An 18,844-nucleotide genomic window follows, 5' to 3' on the forward strand; every position below is an offset into this window, starting at 1 on the left:
GAATATTGACCCTCACCAAGCACCGGCCTGCTGGTGCCTTGCTAATGGGCCTCTCCAGGACTGAGAGACAGAAATTTCTGTGGTTTCTAAGCCACTCTGTTGGTGGTTCCTTGTTATTGCAGCCTGAATGGACTGAGGCAAGGAGAAAAATTGAACCTAATTATAGAGTGGGTAGTGGCCAGTGGGTAGAAAACTATTAAGAGGAACTTGGCTGGGGGAGTGTTGATTAGATATGCTTAAAGGGATGGATTCTTTTTCAAGATCTGTTTATTGGAGCCAGTGCTGTGGCATAACGGGTAAGGCTACTACCTGCAGTGCTGGCCAGCATCCCATATGGACTGTTAGAGTACTGGCTGCTGTACTTCCCATTCAGTTCTTTGCTATGGCCTGGGAAAGCAGTAGAAGATGGCCCAAATCCTTGGGCCCCTGTACCCACGTGGGAGACCCAGAGGAAGCTCCTGGCTCCTGGCTTTGGATGGGTGCAGCTCCAGCCATTGCGGCCATCTGAGGAATGAACCAGGAGATGGAGGACTTTCTCTCTCTGCTTCTGCCTCTCTGTAGCTCTGCCTTTCAAATTAATAAAAATAAATATTTTTTAAAAATACCTACTTATTTATTTTAAAGGCAGGAAGGAAGAGAAACAGAAAAAGAGAGAGAAAGAGTTCCCTCTGTCTGCTAGTTCACTCCTCAAATGCCTTCAACAACCTGATACAAAGAGCCAGGAACTCCATCCAGGTCTCCCACATGAATGGCAGGGTCCCAAGAGCTTGGGCCATATTCTACAGCTTCCCAGATTCATTAGCAGAAATCTGGATGGGAAGTGGAGTAGCCAGAACTGAATTTGTACTTTGATATGAGATGTTAGAGTCCCAAGAGGTGATGTACCTGCTGTGCCACAACATCGGCCCCAGGGAGAGAGATTTTTTTGATAAATTTCTAGCTCAGCAGGATTCTTTGTTAAAACTGGGCATAGCAGGCCCATGATGGGGCTTAGTCAAGAAGAGGACTCAGAGGAGCCTGGTGAAAATTTGGTCAAGGACAAAGTCTTTGTATCTATCACAGCTCCGCAGAGAACCAATGACAGAAAGAGAGATTGAAAGGAATTAAATTATTAAAGTGATACATGCAATTGTGGAAGCTGGCAAGTCTGAAATCCACAAGGTATTCCTGTTTTCTCTGAATTCAGACACAGCATGGAGTTGCAGTCTTCAGTCTACGATCTACAGGGCAGGCCAGCAGGCTGAAAACCCAGACTGGCTTTCTGTGTTGCAGTTTGAGGGGCCGATACCTTCTCCAGGAAAGCTCAGTCTTTGCTCTTAGGCCTTCCACAGACTGGATGAGGCCCACCTACACCAGGGACATCCTCTACTAATCACAGCTACAAAATACCTTCACCAGATGGCCCAAGGCCTTTGGTCCCTGCACCCATGTGTGAGACCCGGAAGAAGCTCCACGCTCCTGGCTTTGGATTGGCCCAGCTCCGGCAGTTGTGCCCATTTGGGGAGTAAACCAACAGATACAAGACCCCCTTCCCCCACTCTGCCTCTGCTTCTTTCTCTCTGTAACTCTGCCTTTCAAATAAATAAATTAATTTTGAAAAATAATTTTCACAGCAACACCTAGATCACTGCCACCATGACCTAGCCACACTGGCACACAGAATCAACCATGACAAAATCAAAAGAGAGTAAGGAGAAGCCCAGGGGTGTGTGTGTCCAATCCACTTCCACTTCTGGGGGTTCCCATCTCTTTTCTCCACCTGACTCCATTCTTAGAGGAGAGAATATAGAAAATACACATCACACACACACACACACCAACCACCACTTCTCATAAGCCAGAGATGAAAATGCCTCAGGAGGACACTTTACCTGCAGAGATCCATTAGAATGGGAACATTGGCCTCCCTCCTTCTCTGACTACCCAGCAATGATACTTTGGGATATTTCGCACAGGTGCACTGCCCAGGAAAGATAAAAATCATCGCTTGAACAGGAAAGAGGGCATCTCGGACCTAGGAAAACTGAGATTTGGCAAAAATGCTAAGGATGCCGATACACACATCACAATGTGATTTGGAGGGAAGAACATGGGAGGACTGGGGACGGCCCAAATTCTCCAGGATGCCTGGTGTGGAAAGTCCACACCTCCCATTGTGTCTCTGCCTCCAGGCTCTGAAGAATAAGCTTTAGACAAAAGGGGGGGGGATTGAGGACCTGGATAGAGACTACAACCTTTCTCCCTACAAACAGCCCATCTTGTGCTGGGGTGAATTTTTAATCACAGTAGCCCAGCACAGTCATAACCAAGTTCAAATTGCTGGATGCTCCTGCAGCTTACAGACCTGAGCTCCACTGGACAGGCTCTGTGTCTGTTTCACAGGGAAGTCTCTCTTGCCAATGATGGTGGGTGGTCTACAAAGACTCAGGAGAGTGGATCTACTTTCCCCACCTTCTGTCATGCCTTTTCTTGGTGCTGTTCTAAAGCACTTTGCCGTGAGAAAGACGGCTCTTTCTGTTTTTATTTACAACATCCTGTTCTCCTGGAACCTGGACATGGAAGTCTGGGCTGTAAGACAAAGCTGAGACGCCTGGTCCCGGATGACCAAGTTCCTGGTTGGATCAGACTCAGCCTGCAGGAATTCCTCCCTCCTCATTCATGCCCTGGTGTATTTTAAAAACAGGTCCTGATGCCTGTTATGGACCACACCCTGCTGATAGGTTCTGGGGCTGCAGCTGTGACCACACAAGTCTCTGCCATCCTGGAGCATCCAACCTTGCCAAGGGGACTCTGCCTGCTGACCCCAGGCAGAAGAATCCAAATGGGCCTGGTAGCAGTTCAAGCCAAAGATGGACTCTTTTACCCTAAATGTTTATAGGTTTTTAAACATTTGCTAAATAGCACCCCCTTAAAATTAAGAAAATGCCGAAAAGCCTAGAAAACAAAAATGATCTCTTCTACACTCATATCCAGAGATAACAATGGCTAGCACATTGGCAGATTTCCCTCCAGCCTCTCTTTTCCCCAATGTACATAAAATTGGAATCACACACACATCCTTGTAATGGGAAGAATTGGCCATTATCTCCCTTCCCTTCAAGACATCAGGGGAACAAAGGCTCTTGGTGGAGAATGAAACGAAGGCCTTTTCAGCAGGGCCATTTTGCAGCCCCTCTTGGAGTAACCAGGGAAGCCTCCTCTGAAGTATAATGGGGCTCCTTTATTCTTCAGGCCAGCCCCAAAGAGGGGCAGGAAATAACCCACACAGGACACAGTATCACAATGCTGCACACTGACTCCCAGGAAAAAGGGAGGGCACTGCTCAGGAGGAGTCTGTTAAGAAAAGAGCTCCTTTCTCCTTATGTGCTCGGGCACTGTCCTGGCAGTTATTGCCAGTGTTTGTCCTCAGGAATGTGTGCTCTTTCATTGACTTAACAGGAGTTTAACAGAGTTTAAGGAAGCAGAAGAGCCCAGGGACTTTGGTTGGTGGGGATATTATAAAGCAAAGCTGACCCAATGAGAGCATCCATCTGGGCACTGTTGGCTGAGTACCAAAGGCCTCCTTCCTTTTAAGATTTAGCTATTTATTCATTCATTCATTCATTCATTCATTCATTTTTATTGGAAAGACACACACACACAGAGAGAGAGAGATCTTCCATGTACTGGTTCTCTCTCCAAATGGCTGCAATAGCTGGGGCAGAGCCAGGCTGAAGCCCAGAGCCAAAAACTCCACCCAGGTCTGTCTCGGGGGTGCAAGGACCCAAGCACTTAGGCCATTTCTGTTGCTTTACCAGGCGCATTAGCAGGGAGCTAGATTGGGAATGAAACAGCTGGGACTCAAACCAGTACTCATATGGGATCCTGGCATCATAGGCGGCCCAGCCCACTGCTCTATAAGGCTGGTCCTCCAGCTGTTGGTGCAGACTTCATCAGCTTGGTGGTGGTGGTGGTTGGGTGTTGATAGCTTCCCCACCATCCTGCTGAAGCCCAGTCTGCTTTGGACAAAAGATGCAGGCTTGGGGAGTGAGATCCTGTTTGACGAGGGGTGGGGGCTGTGTTGTCCTAAATGTGGGTGGAGGTTTAAGAGACATCATCATAGGGGAAATTGTGAACTGAAAGCCAAGAGCTTGGTTAGCACCTGGAACCTCAGGCACCCATCCCTGAGGGCTCATCTTGGTGAAGTCTCTTTGCATGCTGGGGAGAATGCTAATTACCACCTTCTACATGGCCAATCTTCCTCAGCCAATCTGATCAAAGCTGGTGAGTAACACTGGGGCAGCAGGCTCGGATCAGAGTGCAAAACAAATGCTGCTGGAAGAGGCTCTGTCTCCTGGAAAGGAAAGGGTTTAACCACAGAGGCTGCTTTTGTAGTGCTTGTTTAAGGAAGAAAAGAAAGAATGTCAGGACTCTAAGAAAGAAAGACACAAAGTTATACAACAAAGGAAATGAGTCAAAACAGAATTCCTCCCTCTACAAAGAACATTGTGATGTGGACATAATAAGGTAGCCTTTCTTTATTGATTTGGCCAAAAATAGGAATAGAGCTTATTGGGAGCAGGAAGGGAGGGGAGGATGACGTAAGGGAACTAAGTCTTGATTAGCAACAAGTGTCTCAACCCCAAACTCCTACTGACGTTGGGGAGGGAAGGGTAAGCTGGTGCCTACAGAGACACAACACAAGGGCACCTCACTTTGTGCCAACCATTCTGATGGTAACGAATGCACTCCCATGAGAGTGTTAACACACTCCCACCCATTCATGAGGCCAGTGTCCCCATGACCTAAGCACCACTTGAATGTCCCATCACCTCTCAATACCATGGCTGGCAATTACCATGAATTCTTTTTTTTTAACTTTTATTTAATGAATATAAATTTCCAAAGTACGACTTATGGATTACAATGGCTTCCCCCCCATACCGTCCCTCCCACCCACAACCCTCCCCTTTCCCACTCCCTCTCCCCTTCCATTCACATCAAGATTCATTTTCGATTATCTTAATATACAGAAGATCAGCTTAGTATACATTAAGTAAGGATTTCAACAGTTTGCTCCCACACAGAAACATAAAGTGAAAAATAATAGATGATTTTTTTTAAATGATGATGAAATCAGAGCAGACCTATTGTCATGTTTAATCCCAGTGAGAGTCAAGCTGGGAATTGATAATTTCTTTTTTTTTTTTTTTTACAGAAGATCAGTTTAGTATACATTAAGTAAAGATTTCAACAGTTTGCACCCCCATAGAAACACAAAGTGAAATATACTGTTTGAGTACTCGTTATAGCATTAAGCCTCAATGTACAGCACATTAAGGACAGAGATCCTACATGAGGAGTAAGTGCACCGTGACTCCTGTTGTTGACTTTACAAATTGACACTCCTGTTTATGGCATCAGTAATCTCCCTATGCACCAGTCATGAGTTTCCAAGGCTATGGAAGCCCTCTGAGTTCTCTGACTCTTACCTTGTTTAGACAAGGTCATAGTCAAAGTGGAGGTTCTCTCCTCCCTTCAGAGAAAGGTACCTCCTTCTTTGAAGACCTGTTCTTTCCACTGGGATCTCACTCACAGAGATCTTTTTGCCAGAGTGTCTTGGCTTTCCATGCCTGAAATACTCTCAATTTAACATGAATTCTGATAGGATGAACCACATCCAAATCATATTGGGAGACAAAGAGATAATGTCTACGATTAACAAGTTAGTTAGAAGTGTTGGAGAGGGATGGTTGTGGTCAGAGGTAGTCTGATGTGTTGCTTTATCATCATCATCACCATTGTCATCATGTAGGCTCTTAGTGCGCGAAGCTATGCATCTGTGTAACTTTTACGACATTTTTAAAAATCAATGAAATACTGCTCTGGCCATTGCAAAGTGGAAGTGTGCCTTCCTGTGTGGCTGCTGTAGGGGGAGAGGGCCCTGGGGATTTCAGGGGGTTTGAAGGCGAGGGGCCTCTTGCACTACCCACCATCCCTGTGCCACATTGGAGGATAAGCAGTAGCCAGGGCTCAGGCAACCTGGCAGTGACCAGTCACCCAGCAATTCATGTTCCTGCTGCTAAGAACCCCCTAAGAGGACCCCTTTTGAGAGACATAGGAAAGTCTTCTCTACCTCCATGAGTGAGGCAGAAGCTGGTCTTGACTGGGAAAGGCTAGGCTGACCCTCATGGGCCACACAGCTCTGTAGGAGGCCTTTTCCACTTAATGTTCTCATACCAGCTTTAAATTTTATTCATTTAAAAAGACATAGAAGGTGTGGTAGGGATGCTCCCAGACCAAAGGGGAAGTTAAGGGCTTGCCCAGAACGAAGGGAAAGAAAACTTGGCATTATCAGTATCTATGTACACTTGTGCAACCCTGTAGCATTAGAGCACCCAATCAGAATGTACGTTACCATATAAGGGGAACAAAGGAGCTAAAACTGAAACAGGGAACTAGCGGAGGTATATAAGGCAATGTCCTGCTTTGTTCAAGGTTCAGCCTTTGGATAAGAATCCGCTGAGCCAATGGCGGCATGGTTAAATTTCTTCCTGCTGAAAGCCTCCGTGTCCTGCCTCTCTGTTCAAGTTTCCCACTACCAGGGGGCCAGCATTGTGGTGCAGCGGTTAAGCTGCCACCTGCACTGCTGGGATCCCATACGGGCACCAGATCAAGTCCCGGCTGCTCCAGCTCCTATCACAGCCCCTTGCTAATGTGCCTGGAAAGGCAGTAGAAGATGGCCCAAGTGCTTGTCCCCTGCACCCACGTGGGAGACCTAGAAGAAACCCCTGGCTTCAGCTTGCTGCAGGCACAGATGTTGCAGCCATTTGAGGAGTGAACCAGCAGATGGAAGACCTCTCTCTCTGTGTCTCTCTTGCTCTCTAATTCTGCCTTTCAAATAAATAAAATAAATCTTAAATAAATAAATAAGGAAAGAGAAAGAGTCAGGCAAGCAGGCAGCTCCCGTCTGCTGCTCTACTCCCCAAATGCCCACAATAGCTAAGGCTGAAGCCAGGAACCCAGAACTCAATCCAGCTCTCCCAGGTGGATGGCAGGGCTCCAAGCTCTTGAGTTGTCATGGCTGCCTTGTGAAATGCAATCTATATCTTTGGAACTTTGATCTAAATTATATCTAATCTCTTTGTGTGGTTATACCATGTTTACAGCAAATCCCAGACTTCAGTGTGTACAAGCTATGAGTGTTAGTGCATCAACCCTGACTTTAGCTAGAATCCTGGCCCTGCTGCTTTCCAGCGATGTGACCTTCGGAACATACAGCCTCCATTCTTACCTACTGCACGGAGCAGTTGTGAGGGCCAAATAAATGAGTATGTGCAAAGTGCTTAAAACAGGACCTGCCACTTAGTATGCACTCAACAAATTCTAGCTATTACTATTTTTTTAATTTAGCCATCTTCACTTTAAATATAAAGCTTATTTTTTCCTAAAATTCACATTAATAAAATCCTTATAAAATTTTATGTGAAACAATTATAGTCATTAAAGAAAAATAGACAATGAATATGGGCAAGAAGAAAAAAACAGTTCGGCGCCGCAGCTCACTAGGCTAATCCTCCGCCTTGCGGCGCCGGCACACCGGGTTCTAGTCCTGGTGGGGGCGCCAGATTCTGTCCCGGTTGCCCCCCTTCCAGGCCAGCTCTCTGCTGTGGCCAGGGAGTGCAGTGGAGGATGGCTCAAGTGCTTGGGCCCTGCACCCCATGGGAGACCAGGAGAAGTACCTAGCTCCTGCGGTGCGCCGGCCGCAGTGCGCTGGCCACAGCGTGCCGGCCGCGGCGGCCATTGGAGGGTGAACCAACGGCAAAGGAGGACCTTTCTCTCTGTCTCTCTCACTGTCCACTCTGCCTGTCAAAAAATAAAAATAAAAAAAAGAAGAAAACAAAAGCTACCTATAATATGTATATTGCTCCCCAAAGATAATTACAGTATATTTGGTATATATATTTCAAATAATTTTTCCATATGTGTGTTATATATAATAATATATCCATAGAGGCACACACATCTATAAGGGGTCTTCAAAAAGTTCATAGAAAATGCTTTTTATGAAAGAAATGCATGGATTTTTAAATTTTTTCAACAAAATAAGCATCTTTTAATTCCAATTTCCATGAAGTTTTTGAAGTACTCCTATATATATGTATATATACACACACACAGACCATATGTGTGTATATACATATATATATGTACATATACACATACAAACATACACACACAACTCCTTTAAGAATGAATTCTGTGGGGCTGGTGTTGTGGTAGAGCAGATAAAGCCACCACCTGTGATGCAGGCATCCCATATAGGCACTGGTCCGTGTCCTAGCTGTTCCACTTCTGATCCAGCTCCCTGCTAATGGCCTGGGAAAATTAGCAGAAGATGGCCCAAGTGTTTGGGTCACTGCCACCCACATGAGAGACCTGTAAGAAGCTCCTGGCTCCTGACTTCAGCCTTGCCCAGCCCTCGCCATTGCGGCCATCTGGGGAGTGAACCAGCAGATGGAAGACCTCTCTCTTTCTCCCTCTCTCTCTGTAACTCTGACTTGCAAAATAAATAAATAAGTCTTTACAACACATACATTATATGATACTTAATTTTTTTTCTTTAAAAAAGACATATATTTACTTATTTGAAGAGAGGAGAGAGAGAGAGAGAGAGAGATATGCTGGTTCACTCCCTAGATGGCTGCAATGGTAAGGGCTGGGCCAGGCTGAAGCCAGGAGCCAGGAGCTTCTTCTAGGCTTCCCCAATGGGCGCAGGGGCCCAAGCACTTGGGCCATCTTCCGCTGCTTTTCCAGACCACTAGCAAGGAGCCAGATTGGAAGCGGAGCAGCCAGGACTCAATCTGGCACCCATATGGAATGCCAGTACTGCAGGAGGCAGCTTTACCCACTGCACCACAGCCCTGGCACCCCCTCTTTTAAAAATGTATTTACTTATTTGATGTGCTTCTGTTTTATAATTTTCTTTTTATTAGTTAAGAATAATTCATATTGGTCATGGAAAAATCAGCAATAATTTTTAGTAGCTGCCTAGTATTTCTTTTCATGATTGTAAAGAACCTTAAAAATCAAACCAAGATGGAGTGACCTAAGCCAATACCATTAAAAATAAGAAGTTACCTTTGCCCCAAATAAAATTAAAGTTTAAAAATTACAGCCCTAAACTTTTTCCCCCAAATCTAAAATTAGGTGCAGCTGTAAAAATAAGGGACCCTATGCTTAGCTAGCTGCGACACTTGTGCCTAGCTGTGCTAAGACCTAACCCAGTTTGTATGCCTCCCATGTGATCCCGTAGCTGACTGGATAGAAGACGCATGCCCTTCACATGATCAGCTCACAGATTGGACTGCTGTGTGCATGGACTCTATAGTGCTTTTGATTGGTCGCTGCGGGTATATAAACCGTGTGGCTTTGTGCTGGGGGCGCTCTCTGGACTCCCGAGTTCAGGAGGCCCGTCTGCGCAGATGCTGAATAAATCCTCTTGCTTTTGCATCAGCTGGTCTGGACTCTGAGTCTTTGGGGTGTGCCTCTCGACGTGTTAGCATCCTCACTCCGAGGGTCTAACAATTGCATCATTATCTATTAGTTCCCATTTTCAATAACATTATTTTATTATTCCAGGTTTTGTGTGTGTGTGATGGGATAAAAAGTAGGCACAGTTTGCTGGGTGCACAAGAGTACAGCTTTCACACTCTGTGACAGTAAACAGATGCTCGCCCTCTTTTGGGCAGTGAGGAAAGCAAACTCCTCATTTAAAAGTGTAGCTGTGTCTTCTGGTTTGTATCTCTCAATAGAGCTAAATATTCCATCAATATTCAGTCTCTCGCTTCTGAAGTCAGTATCTGGGCTGATGGCAGCACAGTGCATTATGGGGGCGTGGGGATGTGTCTTCAGCAGGCCTCCAGCTGTGTGCCCTGTCACATCTGGACATGGGGTGGGGCAGGCACCTTAGGCCTCCTGGCAGCCTCTGTGCTGACTCATGCAGCTGCCTGAGTGTAGACACCTTCGTCAGTCTCCCAGCCAGACTGTCTACACCAGTGCTTTCCAGACTTCAGCACGCGTACTAATCACCCTGAAGAGCTTGTTGAACAGACTCCCAGGCACCCTACCCAGGAATCCTGCTGTGTAGGTTCTGGGGTGAAGGTGTGTGTTTGCCCCAGGAGAGGCAGGACCAAAGAACATACTCTGAGTACTGACTCTGTGCCCACCACTGCTCTAACCATAGGGTACCAGGACTGGTTCACTGGTCCTCAGCAGAGTTGAACTCCCTTGCACATTACCTGGAGCTAAAGCGATGTTCTAGATTTCTTGTGTTCCACAGAGAAGGCAGCCCTCCCTCTTGAGGGTGTCCCACATAGCCTCCTCTGTCCTTGCTTGGTGTGGGGGTTCCCCATGAGAGGGGTCCTTGCAAAGTAGCAGATGGGAAGACGGACACAGGTTCCCTTCACTTTGCACTTTATCTCTGAATGGGATAATATTTGTGTCCTATCTTCTCCCTTCTTTACATTAAACCCCAAACGCAGAGAGTGTTTATACAAGGACACTGCCACTGACATCCTGGGAGTCATCTCAGATATCTTCCCAGACAGGAAAGACTTCCTTTCATTTCCTGTCTGGTCTAGAAGTTGCTTTCCCATCATGAATGCCTCCTTCTTCCCTTGGGGGACACTTGGCCACTTTCCTGGGGCCATAATGGTAAGAGTGGCTTCTGGGAACATAATTTAGGGACGATTAAGAACACATAGTCTCGTGTTTTCAAAACATTATCCCTGATACATGGAGTAATCGTGTTATCTACTCTCTTCATTATATTTGCCAGACATTTGTCTACTTGTGTCTGCTTCTTTATTTGGTTTTATTTATTCTATTCTTCTCCAGATTTGAAAAATTTGTTACTTTTTATTATGTAAGGGAGACAACATCTTTTATCACTCTTCTAGGTTTTCTTTGTGTCCTGTGACAAAATACAGATTTGCAAACAGAAATTTATGAAGATATGTATGCATTTGAGAACTCAAGGATGTATAACTCAAAAGGATGACTAGAATTCGGACTTGAATACTATCTTCAGCTAAAACTAAGGAAGAGCAAGGGGCAGGAATGCGTGGTTATGGAGATTAAAACTGGGGCCTTCGGGGCTGGAACGGTGGCGCAGTAGGTTAATCCTCTGCTTGCAGCACCGGCATCCCATGTGGGTGCTGGTTCTAGGCCTGGCTGCTCCTCTTCCGATCCAGCTCCCTGCTTTGGCCTGGGAAAGCAGTGGAAGATGGCTCAAGTCCTTGGGCCCCTGCACCTGTGTGGGAGACTGGAAGAAGCTCCTGGCTCCTGGCTTTGGATCAGTGCATCTCCGGCCATTGCAGCCATTTGGGGAGTGAACCAACGGACAGAAGACCTCTCTTTCTGTATCTCTCTCTCACTGTCTGTAACTCTACCTCTCAAATAAATAAAATAAAATCTTAAAAAAAAAAACAACCTGGAGCCTTCTCCATGGATAGGAGACTCCTGCAATTTAGAATCCTCCTCTTCTTCCTGACACAACAGGAGGAGAGCTTTACAGATGGAGAGTTCCCTTATAAATGTAATTGTTCTTTTACAAAACAGTAACTTACATGCAATTCCAGAGCTTCTCCCATGCCTGCTCTTTCTCAAAATAGTCCTTTTGCCAAACAGGCATATTTGGGGTGGCATATTTTAGTCTCCTGCAATCATGTTTTTCATTTTTAGATTTTTTTTCTTTCTAACATCTTGAATGGACCACTTTGTTTCCTGTCATCATTCTGCACTTTGAAAATGTACTTCACACTCACTCAGAGGCTTGTAATCACAAACACAGGGGATCAGGCCACGTGTGCTGTGTCGTGGACGTCGCTCAGCACCCCCGACGAGCCTCGCTTCACCTCAATGCCATCCCTTCCACATTTCTTCTTGGAGAATAAACCATTTGCTCCTAGAAGATTATCTTGTTATCCAGTTTGACTGCTTTTTTTTTTTTTTGACAGGCAGAGTGGATAGTGAGAGAGAGAGACAGAGAGAAAGGTCTTCCTTTGCTATTGGTTCACCCTCCAATGGCTGCCGCGGCTGGCACACTGCGGCTGGCGCAACGCGCTGATCTGAAGCCAGGAGCCAGGTGCTTCTCCTGGTCTCCCATGCAGGTGCAGGGCCCAAGGACTTGGGCCATCCTCCACTGCACTCCCTGGCCACAGCAGAGAGCTGGCCTGGAAGAGGGGCAACCGGGACAGAATCCGGCGCCCCAACCGGGACTAGAACCCAGTGTGCCGGTGCCGCAAGGTGGAGGATTAGCCTAGTGAGCTGCAGCGCCGGCCCAGTTTGACTGAATTCTGTCATCATACGTCAACATGTAGCGTTATCACTGGTTTTCATTTCTAAAGGTGTTAAAGTCCTGTTATAGTTTGCCCCAAGACAATGATCATTTGGACATAATGCACACTTAGATCTGTTGAGACTGGTATGTCATTTGCCCACGCCTCTTTTTTTTTTTTTTTTTTTTTTTTTTTGACAGGCAGAGTGGACAGTGAGAGAGACAGAGAGAAAGGTCTTCCTTTTCCATTGGTTCACCCCGCAATGGCCGCTGCGGCCGGTGCGCTGCGGCCGGCGTACCACACTGATCCGAAGCCAGGAGCCAGGTGCTTCTCCTGGTCTCCCATGGGGTGCAGGGCCCAAGCACTTGTGCCATCCTCCACTGTACTCCCGGGCCACAGCAGAGAGCTAGACAGGAAGAGGAGCGAGCAGGACTGAATCTGGCGCCCCGACCGGGACTAGAACCCGGTGTGCCGGCGCCGCTAGGCAGAGGATTAGCCTATTGAGCCGCGACGCCAGCCCCACGTCTCTTTTGTAAAAAAATTTATTTATTTGAAAGTCAGAGTTAGAGAGAGAGATAGAAAGAGTGAGCTTCCACCTGCTGGTTTACTCCCCAGATGGCCACAACAACTAGGGCTGCTGGGCCAGGCGGAAGCCAGGAGCCAGGAGCTTCATCGGGGCCTCCCACATGGGTGGCAGAAGCGCTAGTAATTGGGCCATCTTACATTGCTTTTTGCAGGCCATTAGTAGGGAGCTGGATCAGAAGTGGAGCAGCCAAGACCAGAACAGGCACCTATATGGAATGCCGGTGTTGCAGCTTTACCTGCTACAACGCTGGTCCCTTCTCCCCTCCTCTTATCCTTTTCTTCCTGTTTGAGCAGGGCTAGCTCAAGTGCTTGTCTGCCTCAGGGGCAGGGGGATGCAGGCGAGATTGGGAGGTTACATGATCACAGCCGGGCAACTAACTTCCAGGGGTTCTCCTGGCTCCTTCTCATCAGGTCAGATGGTTACCAACAGTCAAAAGATTTCTGTGGTTATTGCTCCTTGAGTGTCTGAATCAGCTCCAGAACTCAGATGGACTAGCCATCTACTAGAGGTGTTAAAGAAATGCTATTTGTGACACTTGTTACAGATGGCAAGCAAGACTATTCAAAGGGATTTACTGCAATTGAGGGCGTGCAACTGGGGAGACAGATCAAGTGCCACTCTGAAGACAACTGGCACAGGTCAGGATTCACAGCCAAGGAGTAAGGTTCGGGTCTGTGGGTGGAAAATTACTAAAAGGAAACACCAAGGTTAGGGGGATTCTCTCTACACCAACTCAGCAGGATTCTTGAAAACAACAACACTTCACAGATTGACATGAAATCAGCTGTACATAGTTAATGCACCCAAACCAGTGAGTTCTGGGATAAGTCTGTGCCCATGAAATTATCAACATGATCAAGGCCATCAACATATCCATCACATTCCAAAGTTTCCTCCCACCCCCTTTATTACTGAGTGTGTGTATCTGCACCTAATCCAAGAACCACCTTTTCAGGAAATTTTAAATTTGCAATACTGGGTTGTTAGCTATAGCCACTGTGCTGTATAGATCTCCAGAACCTACTTATCTCCCATAACTGAAACTTTTCACCTTTTGACCATCACCTCCCCATCCTCTTCCACCAAGGCCCATTCTATTCTCTGCTCTCCTGAGTTTGACTACTTTAGATTCCACACGTATGTGAGACCAGATAGTATCTATCTTTCTGTGCCTGGTTTATTTCACTTAGTGTCAAGTACTTTAGATCCATCTATGTTGTTAAATGGCAGGGTTACTTTATATTTAAGGAATAAATAGTATTCATTGGTATATATGTGCCACATTTTCTTTATCTATCTAACAGTGATTACTTAGGTTGAGTCCCTATCATGGCCGCTGTAAATAATGCTGCAGTAAACATGAGAGTGAAGATCTGTCTTGGAGACCCTGACTTCAGTTCCTTTGGACAAATATCCAGAACTAGGATTGCTGGATTACATGTTTGTATTTTAAAATTTCTGAGAAACCTCCCTACTATTTTCCACACTGACTATAAACAAGTCATATTCCTACCAATAGTATATGTGGTCCCTTTTGTCCACATCCTTGCCAACCCTTATTTAAAAAAAAAAGAGATTTATTTATTTATTTACTTATTTGAAAAGGAGAGAGAGAGAGGGAATCTTCTACCCACTGATTCACTCCCCAAATGTTTACAAAAGCCAGAGTTGGGACAGGAACCCCAATGTGGGCCAGGAGCCAGGAGCCAGGAACTCCAACCTGGTCTCCTACATGAGTAACAAAGGCCCAAGTACCTTAGCCATCACCTGTTGGCTTCCTAGGTGCATTAGTAGAGAGCTGAATCAGAATTAGAGTACTGGGGAATTGAACTGTCACTCTGATATGGTTTGCCACAAGGCTGGCCCCACTTGTTACCTTTTGTTATTGACTGTTTGCTGTAGGCAGGTCAGCATGATAAGATATTGAGGACAGGGGATAAACAATTTAAATATTGGAAGTGATCACATACCAAGTGTGGAGCATTTTCACTAAACTGATTCAGCAAGATTCTTGTGCATACTGGAGTAAATGAACCACAGATAAGCTTGGGACCTAGCAGAGAAGAGAGCTCAGAGGAGACTGTGTCAGGTTTGGTTAAGGAAAGTCTGTGTCATAAGCTGCACCAAATGCTGCCAGGGCCTGGATGGATTTGGGGACCTCTCAGTTAATAGGACATGTCCCTCATGTCTTCACCTCACCAATAACAAGCCTACACATATAGAAGATTGAATGTTTCAGACCCTTCCGAATCATGGTGAGGTTTTACCATGGGATGAATTACACTTGAGTCTTCTCCAACTCCCTATGCCATGAACATCCAGCCCCAGAAAACAACTCCTCTCCTGTGCTCAATCTCCCACCTGCTCTTGTGACTTGTTCATATCACACTGTGTGGTCCTGGCTCCTGGCTTTTCTTTTCTTTTTTTCAGGCAGAGTTAGACAGTGAGAGAGACAGAAAGGTCTTCCTTCCGTTGGTTCACCCCCTAAATGGCAGCTACAGCTGACACACTGCGCTGATCTGAAGTCAGGAGCCAGGTGCTTCCTCCTGGTCTCCCATGCGGGTGTGGGGCCCAAGTACTTGGGCCATCCTCCACTGCACTCCTGGGCCACAGCAGAGAGCTGGACTGGAAGAGGAGCAACCGGGACAGAATCCGGTGCCCCAACTGGGACTAGAACCCAATGTACCAGTGCCACAGGTGGAGGACTAGCCTAGTGAGCCGCGGCACTGGCCTGGGTCCTGGCTTTTCTGTATCTCATGCCCTTGGCTCTCAGTCCTGTCTGATTTCTTTCCTCAACCCTGCTTGTTTCAGTTACTGGTTTGGGTACTTTGCTTTGCACTTAGTAATATTATTTTTGTTGTTGTCATTGTCATTATTTTCTAATGCTTATTGATTTTCTGTTTGAATAAAAAGTATCCTATGCATATGATACCACTTTGAAAAGGTACACATGTACATACATACAGGGGAAATTAAGTCTCCTTTCATTCCACATCTCACAGTCATGGATTGCCCCTCTGTAAAGCAACCACAGTTTCCCCTATTTCTTGAGTGTCTTTGTAGAGATGGCCTTGGACTTTATAAACACTTACATAGATACATGTGTTTCTTTTTTTTTTTTAAGATTTATTATTTATCTAAGAGGCAGTGATTGAGAGAGCCAGACAGATAGAGGGAGATCTTCAATATGCTGGTTCACTCCCCAAATATCTGCAATGGGTGGGGCTGGGCCAGACTGAAGCCAAGGGCCAGTAACTCCACCCTGATCTCCCACACAGGTGGTGGGAACCCTAGCACTTGTGTCATCATCCACTGCTTTCCCATCTGCATCGGCAGAGAGCTGGATCAGAAGCTTAGCAACTGAGTCTGGAACTGGCATTCATATAGGATGCTGGTGTTGCAGACATCCCCTTAAATGGTTGTACCACAACCCCAGCCCCTACACATATTTTTTCCCCCATACAAAGTGTAGCATTATACATGTACTGTTCCAAACCTGGCTTCACCCCCCTTGACATCATGACTTAGAGAGAGCTCCGTATCAGCACACAGAGAGCTGCTCACTCTAGTTAAGGGCATTTAGCCGGCGCCGTGGCTCACTAGGCTAATCCTCCGCCTCCGCGCCGGCACACCGGGTTCTAGTCCCGGTTGGGGTGCCGGATTCTGTCCCGGTTGCCCCTCTTCCAGGCCAGCTCTCTGCTGTGGCCCGGGAAGGCAGTGGAGGATGGCCCAGGTGCTTGGACCCTGCACCCCATGGGAGACCAGGAAAAGCACCTGGCTCCTGGCTCCTGCCATCGGATCAGCGCGGTGCGCCGGCAGCAGCGCACCGGCCGTGGCGGCTATTGGAGGGTGAACCAACGGCAAGGGAAGACCTTTCTCTCAGTCTCTCTCTCTCACTGTCCACTCTGCCTGTCAAAAAATAAAAATAATAAAAAAATAAAAAAGGGCATTGCATTTCTTTAGCTTTGACTTTTGGAAAAAGACCTTGGGCCATTCTGGGAACACTTGCAAGCCTGTGCTCTGCTCCCTGTACTGCAGGGTGCAGTAAGAGGTACTCCTGTTGACCACCGCACCCTCAGGACTTGTGCCACCCCTGCAGCTCTCCCTGGCCCTCCTACCGGTGGCGGAGAGGAAAGAAGCAGTTCTAGCCACAGAACTAGCATTCTCCTGTAGAACAGCTGAGCTGGAAAGGGAAGTAGCTCTTTCTGGAAGGGATTCTGTGGACCCTCACCAATGATACCCTGATGCCTGGCAAGGAGCCCGGCTTCACAAAATCTTCCCAGCCATATCAGACAAATGGCATTTATACCAGGAAGGTCAGGCCAGCAACACAAGTCAGTAGTCTTTCCTGCTTTATTAGCACGTTTCTCCGTTTAGATAAACAAGGGGTCACTTTCTACAAGGGACAGTTAGCATCAATTCTGAGGGCCCAGGTACTCCAGTTTCCTCACCCCATGATCAGATAAGTGTGGGCCCTCTAGCAGGTAATGACATTATCACTTCCTAAACAGTTTCCATCCCGATGTGAACTCATCAAGTTTTTGAATGTTTACTTCATTATAGATCATGTTCTAGACAGCAACACATCACTCTGAGAGAATGAAGGCATGGTTCCTGACCACAGTTCAGCTTGGATTTTTTCTTCTCTAGTCTTTTCTAAATGTTTATTGATTTATTTTCATATTATTTAAAAGGCATAAGAGACAGACTCAGAGAGATATTTCATTTGCTGGTTCACTCCCCAAAATGGTCACAACAGCCAGAGCTGGGCCAGGCTGAAGCCAGTATTCCAGATCATTGTGGAGATTCAAGGAGTTGAGCAATGAATCAGCAGATGGAAGATTCTCTCTCAGGGCTGGCACTGTGGCTCAGCAGCTTAATGCCCTGGCCTGAAGCGCCAACATCCCATATAGGTGCCGGTTCTAGTCCCGGCTGCTCCTCTTCCAATCCAGCTCTCTGCTGTGGCCTGGGATAGCAATAGAAGATGGCCTAAGTGCTTGGGTCCCTGCATCCGCGTGGGAGACCCGGAAGAAAGCTCCTGGCTCCTGGCTTAGGATCGGCACAGCTCCGGCTGTTGCAGCCATCTGGGGAGTGAACCAGCAGATGGAAGACCTCTCTCTCTCTCTCTGTCTCTCTCTCTCTCTCTGCTTCTTCTCTGTGTAACTCTGACTTTTGAATAAATAAATAAATCTTAAAAAAAAAGATTCTCTCTCTTCTGTCATTTTCCTTTGAAAAAAACCCATTTTTTAAAATGATGTTAAAGGGCCGGCGCTGCGGCTCACTAGGCTAATCCTCCGCCTAGCGGCGCCGGCACACCGGGTTCTAGTCCCGGTCGGGGCGCCGGATTCTGTCCCGGTTGCCCCTCTTCCAGGCCAGCTCTCTGCTGTGGCCAGGGAGTGCACTGGAGGATGGCCCAGGTGCTTGGGCCCTGCACCCCATGGGAGACCGGGAAAAGCACCTGGCTCCTGGCTCCTGCCATTGGATCAGCGCGGTGTGCCGGCCGCGGTGTGCCGGCTGCGGTGTGCCGGCCGCAGCGCGCCGGCCGTGGCGGCCATTGGAGGGTGAACCAACGGCAAAAGGAAGACCTTTCTCTCTGTCTCTCTCTCTCACTGTCCACTCTGCCTGTCAAAAAATAAAAAATAAAAAAAATTAAAAATTAAAAATGATATTAAAGAAAAGCTGGTTCCATGACACTTGTTAAAAAGTGGCCAAGGCTTCACTCGGGAGCATCATTCTAAATCTAATACATCAAGGACAAGTGGGGATTTAGAGCAAAGGTCCACAGCCAAGGTCAGGGCCAGTGCACAAAAAATCATTAGGAGAAAGCATCAGAGGTAACAAGGAGTCTAGCCAAGCTGCCCAATAGGATTCTTTCTTGCAGAAAGCAGATGAGGCTGCCCAGACATCACCTGGAGGGTGGGTAGAAGAACCTGATTAG

This window comes from Oryctolagus cuniculus, chromosome 15, assembly GCF_051225735.1.
Source record: "Oryctolagus cuniculus isolate XC-2025 breed Fujian yellow rabbit chromosome 15, ASM5122573v1, whole genome shotgun sequence".
Lineage (NCBI taxonomy): Eukaryota > Metazoa > Chordata > Mammalia > Lagomorpha > Leporidae > Oryctolagus > Oryctolagus cuniculus.